Source organism: Suricata suricatta, chromosome 7 (assembly GCF_006229205.1).
Source record: "Suricata suricatta isolate VVHF042 chromosome 7, meerkat_22Aug2017_6uvM2_HiC, whole genome shotgun sequence".
Classification (NCBI taxonomy): Eukaryota; Metazoa; Chordata; class Mammalia; order Carnivora; family Herpestidae; genus Suricata; species Suricata suricatta.
In genome coordinates this window covers 414,162-428,503 of record NC_043706.1, presented here as the reverse complement: position 1 = coordinate 428,503, position 14,342 = coordinate 414,162, and positions in this window count along the sequence as shown.

Here is a 14,342-nt window from a genome sequence, read left to right as displayed (position 1 = left end):
GATTAGGCACTCTTTTTGTAATTAGCCAGTAAATAATGGATGTTAAACAAGGCACCTGGTCCAAGGAGCACCCCTGTGTAATCCTGGTTTGTTCTGGTTACGCTGACTCGTCCTCACTGAGTCACGCGCCATGGTCTTCCAGTCGTATATGCTAGAACTGCCAGCGCTTGTTATTAGTTTTTACTGCTGTGCAATCTACCGACTTCGTGCCTTAAATGTTCTCTCTCTAGGCTGCTGATCACATCATTTTAGAGGCAGTCCCTGAGAATACAGGCCGCATATATTCCGTTTGTATAATAAGAGTTTTCTGTCCGCGGACAGTTGACTCAGTTAATTTCACATGGGGGTTGTGAGGGGTATTCAGTGAGTTGGGGTAAAACAGCACAGAGGTGGGCAGAATAAAGTATTTAAGCCCCAATTCTTTTTATTGTGGCCCTTATCTCCCGGAGACCACTAAAATACTTGAGTCATCAAGTTACTTATAACCATCATATCAATAGGACAAATATGCAGAGTTATTTGATAGGCAGGAAGGAAAAATGAAAGTTCTGATCCTTTGGATTAAATTGTGATCCTGATCAGATGCACACTGTTCCCATAGACACATCATTTACCGCTCATGTTGTCATTTGTTTGATGTAAGTACGAGGGAAAAGAGAAGTCTTTGCATAGCTAATGAATGCTTTTGCTTTCAAGTGTATAATTTCCTAGTATTACATAGTATGAAATGTTTTTTTTCTTTCCTTATCTTCAATAGAAAAGGACATAGCTGTGACCCAGAGGCATAATTAAAAGGTCCTGGAAAAAAAGTGTATCTCTTTGTATCACTTTTGATACCTACGGGTATAATAATACGGTGCATGCCAGCAAACTTCATGGACTGTTGTGTGGCTAAAATGCATTTGCAGTGTCCCTAAATCCACGGGAAATCCTTTCCAGATTGCTAATCACATACATGCGATAATACGATTCCCTGGTAAATAGGGGCTCATCCACTTGATTATTTAAGTCATTTCCCAAACCGCTAAGCAGGTGTCTTCCTAAGTCTACATTGTTTTCGGGTAAGAGATCGTTCATGTTTCCAAAGAATCACCCAGCATAATTTCCCACATCTCTCAGTTAGACCTTCCTGTAAGTAGCAATCCCAAAATTAAAAAAAAAAAAATTACCCAACCTAAACTCAATACCTTGCCTTGCTCTTGTTATTCAAATATTTGAATATCACTATTATTTTTGTTTTACTCTAAGTAAGTTTGATTCTTACGTTATTGCTAATCCACACGCCATGGTCATAGCTCTCCCCGCTGCACTCTGCACCTCTGTCTCCATCAGACAAACCCCTGGCTGTCAGAATGACCTCCACTGAGGAAAATTTTCAGTCCCTTAGCTCCAGGAGGCATGAACAGTACAAGTAATTTCCCTCTTTCAGAACTGAAGCTCCTTGTGTTCTGAAAGTGCCTCAGATGCCCTCGTGCCCCTTACCTCTGGGGCTTGCTGCATTTTCCACCTCGGGAAGTCATGTTTCACTCCCAGAAATCTCCTTGTCTTCTCTTCTCCACCATTTGGAAGGTCACAGGGGTACCTGGGGTCTCCCTGTCTTTTAATCCTCAGGAAATGTGACTATAGGATTGGGGCTAGAAATGTTGACTTTGGGGAACCAGTCTCTCATTTGCAATTAAGCCAAACTCACGGAGACAGGAGCTTGGGCCGTAGGGAAAATATTAAAAAGTAGTATCATAAATGGTTTACAGGGCAAATGAGTCCTCCTGAATTCTGCCATTTAGTTCTCCTTCCTGTAGAATACATTCTGCATTTCCGAGCTAGCTCTTCCCTAGAGGTTTTTCTACGTCTATATTTATGGACACTTAAGCCAGTTTCCAACTTCAAGGAAGATTTCAAATCCAACCATAATTTTCTTAGGGTCATTTATTGAAATGGTTATCCCCCCCCTAAGGAATCAATGCTTCCTTGAGGGCTGAGAGTTGTAGGAAAAAATATATTCTCCGGATTGAATTTTAAATCCATAGTCCCTCTTGATAGATATGTATACTTAACTCATAAGTCTTAAAATGAATATTCAGTATTTACTTTGTGCAAATTACCTTTTCACTAGAGCTTAAGATGAAATACATCATTTACTCCTCCCTAGAGCCTCACCAATATAGTATGTTGTCAACTTTTCGGATTTCTTTTTCTTTTCCTTTCTTTTCTGGGCTCTAAATACTCTATTTTCTCTTAAAGATATAAGTGTCTTTATTTTTGCTCATTTATTTTTAATTAACTGGATTTCTTTCTCAAACTGATAGTTGAGAAATGGTATCTTATTGCCATTTTATTTTGCATTTTTATTATTCTGAATGAGACTTACATTCATTTTTATATATTTAAAGGGCCTTTACCCATTTGTGAAATATCTGCCCATACTTGAATATGCTGCTGCTCCTTTCACTATTACCTTGTAATTCTTTTTCTTGATTTTTGGGAGCTCTTTATATATCAGGGGGTTGGCCCTTTGGCAACAATACAAAAGGAATTTTTTTGGTTGTCTTTTTTTTTTCCCCATTGAATTATCACATGCAGAAAAACATAAAACTACTAAGCATAACTCAATAAATTTTGATCAGTGAACTTTGAGAGTAGAAAGGCTCCCGTCGGTGGCACACACAGCCGAGAGAGAGTACATCCACCAATCAACAGATCTCCGGGCAGCTCATCCAAGTCACCATCCCCCGAAACATGATTTTATATTGAAATTATGTCGTATTTGCTTTGTTTTGAAATTTGCATAATTGAATTCATCTGGAATATACTATTTTGTGTCTCAACGTTGTGTTTGCAAGATTCACCTATGTTTTTACATGTCCTGTTCATTCACTCACTTACTGTATACTGCGATATTGATGAGTATGATGCAATCTATTTATTCTTCCTACACCTGGAAAGTTGCATTAGGAAGTGTTACAACGTGGAAATGTATGTATATATATATATATTATATGTATATGTATTATATATTTTATATATATACTTTATGTATGTATGTAATTACATATGCATATATATTTATATACATATAATTGTACATGTCTCTCAGTGAAAAAATGTATACATTTCTTTCGGTCTACCTAGGAGTAAAATTTCTGGTTTAGCTGGTGTTGAGGATTCTTATTTTTAGTACAAACTGCTAACTAGTTTCTGAAGTAGTCAAGATAATTTATTCTCCCACCAGCACTTAGAAGCATTCATTTTCTCATTGTAGCCTCTTGGTAATATCAGCTTTTGGAAAAGTATCCTTTCTATTTGACATAAAAGGATATCTCATTAGGATTTAATTTTCATTTTCCCAAATGACTATAAGGATGAACAACTTTTCCAATTAGCCATTTATATGTCCTCTTTTGTGAAATGTCTGTCAAGTCTTTTATGTTTTTTTTTCTGTAAGATTTTTATCATTGTCTTACTGATTTCTAGGAGCTCTTTATATAGTCCAGAAACATGTACTTATAAAATAAATGCACTAGAAATATTTATTCCAATTCTGTAACTAATATTTTTACTTTTAAAAGAGTAGTCTTAACTTTTAATGGAAATTTAAAAAAATAAGCAAATATAAGAGAATACCACAATAGATCTGATGTATCCATCACACAGGTTCTAACAAATATCAATATATAGCCCAATTTGTCTAATTTATAACCCTTAACCCCTTCAACAGTTATTTTTAAACAAATCCCGCACATCATTTATTTTATCTGTATATATTTTAGTATTGATCTTGCCTTACCAGCAGACCCCCCAAACGGACCCATGGGTATCCCTAATGCTGCATATACCTCAAGCACACCCCTTACACACCCCATGGCCAACTCCCAGATGACACTCCCATGGATGATGAGTGTGACCTGTGCAGATGGGTAGCAAGGAAACACAGAGAGCCAGCGTGACTCTCTTGATTTGGGTCAAGCTTCACAAACATGAGCATTTCATGGCGCCAGCACGGGGAAAACAAACAGGAGGCTCTCAGCACTCAGCATGCCTTTGTGGGATTGCAAGAAGACATACTTTCTTTTTTTTTAATTTTTATGTTTTTTATTTACTTTTGAGAGACAGCATGAGCAGGGGAAGGTCAGAGAGAGAGGGAGACAGAATCTGAAGCAGGCTCCAGGCTCTGAGCTGTCAGCACAGAGCACGACGCGGAGCTCGATCCCATGAACCACGAGATCATGCCCTGAGCTGAAGCCGGACACTTAACCGACTGAGGCACCCTGGTGCCCCATTCTTAAGAATTGTGCATTTTCCAAGGGAGAACAGGAAGGAGAGAGAGGAAGCATCCACAGAAACGTTCTGAGAGCCTCCTAATCCCCAACTAGATGGACCAATGAAGGTTTCTCTTTCAAAGCCAGTGAGTAAGGACTGGAGGAAGTGACTGCTTCTTCAAATGTAAAGACAGAAACACCAGACTTTAAGCAGTAGGAAAAATCAAGAGAACGTGACCCCGCCAAAGGAGAACAATAATTTTCCAGTAACCAACTTCAAAGAAGTGGAGATCTGTGAACTGCCCTACAGAGAATTTAAAATAATCATTTTAAGGAACCTCAGTGAACTATAAGGGAAAAGAGTTAAACAATGCAATGAAATGAGGAAAAAAAATACATGAACAAAATGAGAGATTCGAGACAGAAATCATAAAAAAGAACCAAATAAAATTTATGAAGTTGAGTATTACATTTAATGAAATGAAAAAAGTAATAGCAGAAATGATCAAGCAGAAGAAAAAAATCTATATTCTGGAAGACAGATCATATGAAATAAACCAGTCAGAAAAGGAGAAAGACAGAGAGAGAGAGAGAGAGAGAGAGAGAGAAAGAGAGAAGAAGAAGAAGAAGAAGAAGAAGAAGAAGAAGAAGAAGAAGAGGAGGAGGAGGGAGGGAGGGGGAGGAGGAGGAGGAGGAGGGAGAGGAGGGAGGGGGAGGAGGAGGAGGAGGAGGAGGAGGGAGGAGGAGGAGGAGGAGGAGGGGAAGGGGGAGGGGGAGGGGGAGACAATGACGACTACAATGACGACGAAGAAGAAAGAAAGCCCTGGGACGCCTGGGTGGTTTAGTTGGTTAAGCATAGGACTTTGGCTCAGGTCATGATCTCACGGTTCATAGGTTCAAGCCCCTCATTGGGCTCTGTGCTGACAGCTCAGAGCCTGGAGCCTGTCTTTGGATTCTGTGTCTCCCTCTCTCTCTGACCTTCCCCTGCTCATGCTGTCTCTCTTTCTCTCTGTCAAAAATAAATCAAACATTTTATTTTTTTAAAGTAGTTTATTGTCAAATTAGTTTCCATACAACACCCAGTATTCTTCTCCACAAGTGCCCTCTTCCATCACCATGACCTCTTTTCCCCCCTCCCCCTTCCCCTTCAACCTTCAGTTCATTTTCAGTATTCAATGGTCTCTCAAATTTTGCCTCCCTTTCTCTCCCCAACTCTCTTTCCCTCTTCCCCTCCCCCTGGTCCTCCATTAGGTTTCTCCTGTTCTCCTGTTAGACCTATGAATGCAAACATATGGTGTCTGTCCTTCTCCGCCTGACTTATTTCGCTTAGCATGACACCCTCGAGGTCCATCCACTTTGCTACAAATGGCCAGATTTCATTCTTTCTCTTTGCCATATAGTACTCCATTGTATATATAAACCACATCTTCTTGATCCATTCATCAGGTGATGGACATTTAGGCTCTTTCCATGATTTGGCTATTGCTGAAAGTGCTGCTGTGAACATTGGGGTGCATGTACTCCTATGAATCAGCACTTCCGCATCCCTTGGGTAGATCCCCAGCAGTGCTATTGCTGGGTCATAGGGCAGTTCTATGGATAGTTTTTTGAGGAACCTCCACACTGTTTTCCAGAGTGGATGTACCAGTTTACATTCCAACCAACAGTGTAGGAGGGTGTCTGTTTCTCCATATCCTCACCAGCATCTATAGTCTGATTTGTTCATTTTAGTGACTCTGACTGGCGTGAGGTGGTATCTCAGTGTGGTTTTGATTTATATTTTCCTGAATGAGTGACACTGAGCTTTGTTTTATGTGTCTGTAGGCCATCTGGATGTCCTCTTTGGAGAAGTGTCTGTTCATGTCTTCTGCCCATATCTACACTGGATTATTTGTTTTTCAGGTGTGGAGTTCGGTGAGTTCCTTATAGATTTTGGATACTAGCCCTTTGTCTGATATGCCGTTTACAACTATCTTTTCCCATTCTGTCAGTTGCCTATTAGTTTTTGTTATTGTTTCTTTTGCAGTGCAGAAGATTTTTATCTTGATGAGGTAGTTCAATTTTACTCTTGATTCCCTTGCCTTTGGGGAATGATGAGTAGGAAATTGCTGCGGTGGAGATCTAGGAGGTTTTTTCCTACTTTCTCCTCGAGGGTTTTGATGGTTTCCTGTCTCACATTCAGGTCCTTCATCCATTTTAAGTTCATTTTTGTGTATGGCGTCAGAAAGTGGTCTAGTTTCTCTCATCTGCATGTTGCTGTCCAGCTCTCCCAGCAACATCTGTTGAAGATGCTTTTTTCTATTGGATACTCTTTCCTGCTTTGTCAAAGATTAATTGGCCATATACTTGTGGGTCCAGTGCTGGAGTCTCTATTCTATTCCATTGGTCTATGTGCCTGTTTTTGTGCCAACACCATACTGTCTTGATGATGACAGCTTTGTAGTAGAGGCTAAAGTCTGGGATTGTGATGCCTCCCATTTTGGTTTTCTTCTTCAATATTACTTTGCCTATTTGGGTATTTTTGTGTCTCCATACGAATTTGAGACTAGTTTGTTCTAGCTTTGAGAAGAATCCTCGTGCAATTTTAATTGGGATTGCATTGAATATGTAGATTGCTTTGGGTAGTAATGACACTTTAACAATATTTATTCAATACACGAGCATGGATTGTTTTTCCATTTCTTTGTGTCTTCTTCAATTTCTTTCATAAGTTTTCTATAGTTTTCATTGTACAGATCTTTTACATTTTGGTTAGGTTTATTCATAGGTATTTTATGGGTTTTTTTATGCAATTGTGAATGTGATCAGTTTCTTGATTTCTCTTTCTGTTGCTTCATTATTGGTGTATAACAATGCAACTGATTTCTGTACGTTGATTTTATACCCTGGGACTTTGCTGATTTCATGGATCAGTTCTGGAAGACTTCTGGTGGAGTCAGTCAGGTTTTCCATGTAGAATATCATGTCATCTGTGAAAAGGGAAAGATTGACTTCATCTTTGCCAATTCTGATGCCTTTTATTTCCTTTTGTTGTCTGATTGCTGATGCTCAGACTCCCAGCACTATGTTAAACAACAGTGGTGAGAATGAACATCCTTGTTGTGTTCCTGATCTCAGGGAAAACTCTCAGTTTTTCCCCATTGAGGATGATATTAGCTATGAGCTTTTAATAAATTGCTTTTATAATGTTTAAGTACATTCCTTCTATCCATACTTTCTTGAGGGTTTTTATTAAGAAGAGATGCTTTATTTTGTCTAATGCTTTTTCTGCATCTATTGACAGGATCATATGGTTTTTATCCTTTCTTTTGTTAATGTGATGGATCACATTGATGGATTTGCGAATATTGAACCAGCCCTGTAACCCAGGAATGAATCCCACTTGATCATGATGGATAATTCTTTTTATATGCTGTTGAATTCGATTTGCCAATATCTTGTTGAGTATTTTTTGCATCTGTATTCATTAAAGATATTGGCCTATAGTTCTCTTTCTTTTTGCATCTGTATTCATTAAGTATGTATGCATTCATGCATAATGTATTCATTAAGGATATTGGCCTGTAGTTCTCTTTTTTTGTTGGGTCTATGTCTGGCTTGGGAATCAAAGTGATGCTGGCTTCATAGGATGACTATGGAAGTTTTCCATCTATTTCTGTTTTTTGGAATAGGTTGAGAAGGATGGGTGTTAATTCTGCTTTAAATGTCTGGTAGAATTTCCCTGGGAAGCCATCTGGCCCTGGGCTTTTATTTGTTGGGAGATTTTTGATAAATGATTTGATTTCTTCACTGGTTATAGGTTTGTTCAGATTTTCTATCTCTTCCCATTTGAAGTTAGTTTACTTTAGAAATTTTTCCATTTCTTCTAGGTTGTCCAGTGTGTTGGCATATAATTTTTCATTGTAATCTCTGATGATTGCTTGTATTTCTGAGAGGATGGTTGTAATAGATCCATTTTCAGCATGATTTTGTCTATTTGAGTGTTCTATCTTTTCTTTCTGAGAAGCCTGAGTAGGCGGGTATAAATTTTGTTTATTTTTTAAAATACCAAGTCTTGGTTTCATTGATCTGTTTGATTTTTTTATTCTATATTGTTTATTTCTGTCCTGATCTTTACTATTTCTCTTCTTCTGATGCGTTTGTGGTGCTCTTGCTGCTCTCCTTCTAGTTTCCTTAGGTGCTCTGTTAGATTTTGAATTTGTACTTTTTCTAATTTGTTGAAATAGGTATGGATTGCAATATACTTTCTTCTTAAGATTGCCTTTGCTGCGTCCCAGAGATTTTGGATTTTTGTATATTCATTTTCATTTGTTTCCATATATTTGTTAATTTCTTCTCTAATTGTCTGATTAGCCCAATCATGCTTTAGTAGGATGGTTTTTAACCTCCACATTTTTGGAGGTTTTCCAGACTTTTTCCTGCGGTTAATTTCAAGCTTCATAGCATTGTGATCTGAAAGTGTGCATGGTATGATTTCTATTCATTTATACTTAGGGAGGGATGCTTTATGCCCCAGTATGTGGTCTCTCTTGGAGAATGTGCCATGTGCACTCGAGAGGAAGGTGAATTTCCTACTTCAGGATGCAGAGTTCTAAATATAGCTATCAATTCCATCTGTTCCAATGGGTCATTTGGTCCATTGCTTCTTTAGTGATTTTCTGTCTGGTTGATCTATCCATTGCTCTCAGTGGAGTATTAAAGTCCCTGCATTTAGGACATTCTTATCAATAAGATTTTTTCTGTCTGTGATTAGTTGTTTTATGTATTTGGGCACTCCCATATTTGGCACAGAGATATTTATAATTGTTAGCTCTTCCTGATGGAGAGACCCTGTCATTATTATGTAATGTTCTTCTTCATCTCTTGTTACTGCCTTTACTTTAAAGTCCAGTTTGTCTGATATAAGTATGGCTACTCTGGCTTTCTTTTGGCGTCCAGTCGCATGATAGATATTTCTCCATCCCTTTACTTTCAACCTGAAGGTGTCTTCCGGTCGAAAATGAGTCTCATGTAGACAGTAAATGGATGGATTTTGTTTTGTTTTGGTTTTTATCCATTCTGCTACCCTGTGTCGTTTGGCTGGAGCATTCAGTCCATTTACATTCAGTGTTATTATTGAAAAATGTGGGTTTAGAGTCATTGTGTTCTCCATAGAATTCATGTTTATAGTGGTGTCTATGGCACCCCGTATTCTTTGCAACATTTCCCTCATAGAGTCCCTCTTAGGATTTCCTGTAGGGCTGGTTTGGTAGTCATAAATTCACTCAATTTTTGTTTATTTGGGAACACCTTTATCTCTCCTTCTATTTTGAATGACAGGCTTACTGGATAAAGGATTCTTGGCTGTATGTTTTTTCTGTTCATCACATTGAAGATTTCCTGCCATTCCTTCCTGGCCTGCCAAGTTTCATTAGATAGGTCTGTAACCACTCTGAAAGGTTTCCCTTTGTATCCCTAGCTACTTTCAGAATGCTTTCTTTATCTTTATATTGTACCAGGTTCACTGTGATATTTTGAGCCGAAGGCCAATTCAAATTACGTCTTAAGGGGGTTCTTTGTGCCTCTTGACTTTGAATGTCAATTTCTTTTCCCAGATTTGGGAAATTCTCAGTTATAATTTGTTCTAATATCCCTTCAGGCCCTTGCTCTCTGTCTTCCTCTTCAGGAATTCCTAGGATACAGATGTTGTTCCGTTTGATTGTTTCACTCAGATCTTGAGTTCTCCTTTCCTGCTCCTGGATCAATTCCTCTCTCTTTTTTTCCAGCTTCTTCTTTTGCTATAACTGTATCATCTAATTCACCTATTCTTCTCTCTGTCTCACCTCTCCTTGAGGTGGCTGCCTCCATTTTATTATTCACATCATTTATAGCCTTTTTTTTAACTCATCACGACTATTTTCAAAGTTCCTAATCATTGTCTCAGTTGCTTCTTTGATGCTTTTTTCAACCCCAGCGATTAATTTTATGACAAGTTTTAAAAATTCTTGATCAGGTATGTTGTCTAGATCTGCCTTGAGCAGTTCTGTGGCTGTGACTTCTTCCTAGAGGTTCTCCAGGGGAGAGTTCCTTTGTTTTGTCATTTTTGCTAGTTTTCTGTCTCTTGTCAACTTTAAAAAGCTCATTGTGCACTGTGCACCTGTTAATATTGTTCTGATAAAGGAGGCTTATTGACTGTCCAGGTTCTGTCATTTCAGGAAATATTCTTTTAATGGGTATTCTCAGTTTCTCTTGTTGTGCCTTTGAATATTTTATTTCCCTACTCAGTGATATTTGGGACTTGCGATCATGCACACTTTGGCTTGTTTCTTGGTGTAGCCCTCAGAAGAAAAACAGCCAGACAAATACAGAGAGAACAGAAGCATACAAATGCACAGAAAAATCAAACAAACAAACAAATTTAAAAGAGGAAAGGAAAGAAAGAAAATGGAGAGGAAATAGATGAAAAGAAGAGTAGAAAAAGAAAAAGAATAAAGGGGGTCAGAGACCATGAAGGACAATGGACAGTCTAAAAGTGTATGACCAGTTGAGGGGAGAGATAAGGATGAGATACAGGAGAATATATCTGGATTGCAAGAAAGAAAAAAAAAAAGAGGGAGAAAGGAGAAAGGAAAACAAGGAGTAAAAATTTTTTAAAAATTTTTAAGTAAAAAAGGTAATAATAAAAAAAATAAGTACAGAGAAAAGAAAAAAGTAGAAAAAAAAAAGCAGTAGCTCCCCCTTGCGGATAGGCATGGTTTGGTGTAGTAGGTCTTGGGGGCTGCTCCCAGAGGCTCCACCTTAGTGGCTGCAGAGAGTAGAATGGCAGCACGCCAAGCTCCACTGGAACTAAGCACTGTAGGCCCCTCTAATGAGTCTAATCTTTTTGTGTCGCAGCTGAGCCAAGTTGTATTTTTCAGGCCCGACTTGGTTCAAAGTCATAGTCCATGCACTTTTATGCTACCACAGATGAGATGTACTTGCTTTGGGGGCTGACTTCTTAGGGGGAGGGATCAGTTTCTCTTGGCTCAGGCTGGGATTTGCGCTGCCTCTGCCTGAGGGGAGGTGTGCTGCCTGAGGCGAGGTGCACAGCAGGAGGTGAAGTACATGCCCTCACATACACCGCTGCAGACTCCCAGCCCGCAGCCTGGATAGCAATTGCGTTGGGGGAGATATGAGTTTCTCTTGCTGGGATTTGCGCAGCTGCTGCCCTAGGCGCTGGGCGCTGCCAGAAATGAGCTGTGACTTCCTGCAGCCGAAGCATGCCCCCCCTCCACTGCTGCCAACTCCCTGCCAGGATAGCATAGCAGTGGAAGCTATTTTTTCCCCTGTTGCACCCAGGATTTTGGATTCGCGTGGCCAATGCTGGAGGCGAGATGCGCCGTAGAAATGAGGTGCGTGCTCCCATCCTGCAGCCTACGTTGAAGTGCGCACCCCTGGTGCCACCGCCCCTGCTGCCGACTCCCCGCCAGGATGGCACAGGGCTGGAAGCTGTTCTTTCCCTGTGCCACCCAGGTTCAGGATTTGGGCTACCCAGCAGTTATATATGGAGTGAGAGTTTCTCTCTCTGAGTACGGTTAAACATTCTTTATCTCTTCCCCAGAGACAGTACTATGAGCACGTTCAGTTTCTCTTTCTCTTCACTTTGTCTCTCAGGGGCTCCGTGCACTTGCCCCGTGTTGGGCTGGGGCTCCCACTTCCCCTGCCCTTCTCAGGCTGGCCGGTTTTCCAATCCCCCCAGGTCGCACTCACTCACTCAGGTATCTTTGAGGTTGTCTTCTTTCTGGAGTCTGTATTTTCCCCTTCTGCTCTTGCAGATGAGAGTAATGTCCTTCTCAGTTCGATAGATGGGGCAGACGAAGTTTACAGAGCTCCCTTTCTCTCCACCGTCTTGGCTCCTCCTGAACTCTTGCCATTTATGACAGCATGGATGGGTCTAGAAGGTGTTCTACTAAGTGAAATACATCAGTCAGAGAAAGGCACATACCGTATGATTTCACTCGTATGTGGAATCTAAACACAACAAAACAAAGCAAATGAACCAAAAACACTACCACGAGAAACAGACTCATATACCCAGAGAACAAACTGGCAATTGCCAGAAGAGTAAGGACAACGGTGGACACAATGGGTCAAGAATATTAAAAGGCACAAACTTCCAGTTATAAAATAAATAAGTCACAGGAGAACATAGTAATATTGTAATAATGTTATATGGTGACAGATGATGATTAGCTTGCCAGGGTGAGCATTGTATGCTGTATAGAAGTGTTGAATCACTATACTGTATGTCTGAAGCCAGTGTCACATTGTGTGTTGACTCAGTAAATAAATTACTTGCAGATTAAAAGGGGATAATAGACCATGATTAAGTAGGGTTCATCCCAGAAATACAAAGGTTGCTCTAGTATTTGAAAATCATTATAATATACCATATTAGCAAAATGAAAGAGAAAAATTCAGATGACTATCTCAACAATTACAGAAAAGCAAATTGCTTTATGATTGAAAGCAAACAAATTCCTTGACAAACTAGAGAGAGGTGGAACCTTTTATCTGATACATAGAATTCATGAAAAGCCTATAACTAACATTTTGTAAGAAGGAATGAAAAATAAACTAAAACCATGAAGACTGGAAAGGAAAAAGTACAGTTCTTACTTAAAATGAAACTAGTAAATCACATGATGCAAGTTAATGTAAGTTAACTGTATTTCGATATTAGTAATGAACAACTGAAAATGAAAATTTCTTAACTACCATCTAGAAGATCAAATTTCTTAAACAGTATCTACTGAAAGGAGTGCATGGCCCTGTGTGAGTTTCTGTGTTTGCCAAACAACGACCACAAATCTAGTGGCTTGAACCAACAGAAATGTATTCTCTTACAGTTTGGGAGTCAAGAAGTCCCAAACTAAGGTGTTTACAGGCCATAGTCTTTCTGAGGCATGGGGAGAATGATTCCTTCCCCATGACCCTCACGTGGTCCCAGGCAGCCCTGGCTGTGTCTGAGACATCTCCTCTCTGCCTCCCTCTCCACATGGCCTTCTCTTCCAAGTCTCAAATCTCCCTGTGCCTTTTTCTTATCAGGACACTTGTCATCAGATTTAGGGCCCACCCAGATATTCCAGGATGATCGTATTTCAAGATCCTTGACATAATTACACCTAGAAAACCCTTTAGTTTTGGAATAAATGTTTGTGACCCTCTCCACTGTGAAGTCAGATGCTGAAGCCCTAATCCCCAATGTATTTGAAGACAGAGACTTTATGGAGGTCATCAAAGTTAAATGAGGGTGGAGCACTGATTCCATAGAATTCTCTTCTTTATAGGAAACACCAGAGAGTTAGCGCTCTCTCTGTCTCTCTCTGTCTCCCTCTGTCTCTGTCTCTGTCTCTCTCTCTCTCTCTCTCTCTCTCTCTCTCTGGGAGAACGATGCCCTCTGCAAGCTGGGAAGAGAACTCCAATCAGTAACTAACCCTCCTGCACCCTGGTCGTGGACTCCCAGCCTTCAGGGCCATGGGAAAATACATTTGTGTTGTCTAAACCACAGTGTGGTGTGTGGAGTTTTCTTATGGCAGCCCTGGTGCACTAAGACACCCGTCTCCAAGATCACATTCACAGACTTATGGTGAGTCTTGGGGGACTGCCTTTTGACCAACAACAAACCTCTACACTGATGACCACAAAGGACAAGGAGGGAAAGTGAAAAAGACTAAAAGGTAAGACCTACCATGCTCATTATTGGAAGACTTGATGTTAAGATGTCCATGATTTTTACACTAATTGTAAATTCATTGAAAATCTAATTAACATCTCAGCAAGGGTTTTTTAAAAGAATTTGATATGCTGAATTAAAAAAAATTCAAAATATAACAAAAAAGGAAGCCTCTGTTTATCTTATTGTGGGAAGAGTCAGACTCCTAATTTTTCATATATTTTACTCTGTACAATCAAAAGTAAGTTCCCTCCATGATTCCTCTTTCTGCTTCTCTGAGACTCCACACGAGATCCAGGACGATTGACTTTTCCAGGCTTCATTCCCCATTCCTGTTGTTGAAGCAAGAGGGTGTCTTCTACCAGCTGGCCACTTGTTTGGAGGAAGCTGGC